Raw genomic sequence first — 2707 nt, forward strand, 5'->3', positions numbered from 1 at the left:
AAGAAAAGGTAGTATCAACATATTTTTAGTGACATCAAATTGTGTGTGTTTGCCTGAATGTGTCAGTCTCATTTATTTTTCTCCATAAAAGCCAAGGAGAAAGCAAAAGTAATTATCCTTTGCGTGACTTTTAAAAGAACCTGTTTAAAATGAGCCACCAGGTAGAGGAACAGAAAAGAAAGAACCCTTTGGTAATGCTATTTACATTTCCAGCAGCTACTAGCCTGCTGTTTGAGTAACTGTTTTAATTTTTCAATCATAAGCCAAATTTACCTTTGCAGCAAAACAACTTGGTCAAATTTTGCCTAACAGCAATTCTGTAAATTTTTAAATAAAAGGGGAAAAAAGCCCACTAATTCCAACTTTACCAGGTGCTTTTTACACAGTGAAAAAACTTTATGCCTAAATTAATAAAATCCACAGGCTACCAACAGAAATCAGGTTAATAAAACTATTCCTAAAAAGAAAACCTGAAAAATAAAACTTTAAAACTATTTAATGTGTGAGGTGTGGGGATAACTGGAGTGGCAGAAAGTGCACAAGAGAGAAGGTGACAGAAATCTCAGCCCAGTGGTTTGGATGTGGTATAAGGTCAAGGAATGAACATCTGCAGTGATGACGAACCATGATAATGATGAAGAATATAGCTAGATCACTTAGAAGATTATGTATTATCCTGAAATTACTTTCATCAAACCTTACCATGCACTTAGAGTTATGGAGTTTCTAGATCAGTTCCCTGAAAAGACCCAGTCAGAGCCAACTCTGCCCTACCCTCTTGATTTAGCTGCCTTGTTTCCAGCAGTCACAGGCCCTTGTCACCTTGTTCACCTACATGGCTTATGTATGTCTTGAACCAATACTTCATTTTTACAATCTGCTTTCCAACTTCTCCCTGACCTTCTTGGTGCCTAACTACTACTTTTATTTTCCTTATTCAGTTTACACTAATATATTGGACTTGGGAATAAATATTTCTCCTTTGGCTCTGATCTGTGGCTTCCCTCTGAAGCTATACTTTGATCTCGCCCATTTAATAATGCTGTTTCCAGTCTCCCTCGGTCCAGTCCAGGGTTACCCTTCTCTCCTATTCTTGGCTCTATTCTCTCCTCTTCATGTGGCTAGCACTCCGGCTCTACAAATGGGATGTAGTCAGGGACCAATTTAACAATCATGAAGAGAGATTCTTACTGCATAGATATGAAACCACAACCCCAAAAATATGGAAGCCCTATATTGGGTCACATAGTCAGCATCAAAAGGATCAAACTTATCCCTGATCTCTTGAATCTACTCATTTTCTAATTTTGTCTTTACATATCACTGCGCTTTCTTTCTTACACTTGAAACCTGGTCTATCTTGGACTATTCAAAGGACCCAATAGCCAGATCTTTGTAGGAAGATGCAATAAGAGTTCACACAATGTTCTCAGACTTACACATTTTAAATACTATTTCGTATAGGTGTGCACATCGTTAGAACTGATAACCTACCTGCCGGCCTGCCTGGCCTGTACTTCAATCTAGAGTTTGATATCACATTAACACTACACTCCCCTAAAGTCAAACTGATCTTGATTCTTCTTTTTCAGTTTTCCATATGAAAAACTGGTTAAAGACACAAACTTATTGCATACTGCAACCAAATAGAATATTTGATTCTAACAGAAAGTTAGCACAGACAACTTTGCCATGGTTCAAGTTTATATCCACCAAAATTAAGGGTTCTCTACAATTTTTCTGACCACTGTACCTAAGCTCAGAGAAGAGACTGTTTGGGAGGAGGAGAAATGCCACTTCTGGGCCGCTAGCACTGCAGGGTCCTTCCCCAAGAGCTTACTGATAAAATGTGCTCTCCTGGAGCTTTGAGATTTAACAAACCTGTGTGGATCACAATGGAGATTTTATACTTAAAGCCTGCAAGTTGAACATGACAGACTAAAAAATGTGTCCAATTGGCATAAAATACCTTGATATTTAAAAATTGCTATTCCAAGAGAGTACTATTCCAGGCAAAAGAGGATTATCAAGCCAGATGAGATGTAGAAAGTTTAGAAGTCATCACTTCATCTTAAAAAGTAAAAAGTTGAACAAATTGACAGTTCAACTCTTCTTAAATCTGTCAGAGAAGTGAGGTCACAGGCAAATGGCTGTTCCCAAAATTGGAGATACAGATAAGCAGAAACAGAGATTTGTAACTTAGCAAAGCAGAAACCTCCAAGAGAACCAATACTGGGGAAGGAAAACCTAAACTGTAATTGACAAATTGCTAGAGGCTTAGTGTGGACAACTCTGAAAATTAGAAACTCCAGGAGGACCTAGTCATAGCAGGGATCCCCATAATTTTGTGAGTTTTACTTACAATATCTATACTAGGTCCTCACAGTGAATTTTAAAGAAAAATTCCCTTGCAACTCCTGCAGGGGTAGGGTAAAAGGACCAATTTTGAAATACACCAGAGTATTCCATTTTCTTAACAAAACCTGTCCTCCGGGGAATCTATTTAATCAGAGCCTCGCCTGCTGAGGTTTTATTTGAGCTTAACCTACCTGGGGGAAAATGCATATATGTTTATAACTATTACATCTTCCTTTTGATTTGATCCCTTTTTCTATTATATAATGACCTTCTTTGTCTTGTGTAACAATTTTTGAGTTAAAGTCTATTTTGTCTAAGTATATATACCCCATTTCTTTATTTAGTTACT

Source organism: Rhinopithecus roxellana, chromosome 8 (genome assembly GCF_007565055.1).
Source record: "Rhinopithecus roxellana isolate Shanxi Qingling chromosome 8, ASM756505v1, whole genome shotgun sequence".
NCBI lineage: Eukaryota > Metazoa > Chordata > Mammalia > Primates > Cercopithecidae > Rhinopithecus > Rhinopithecus roxellana.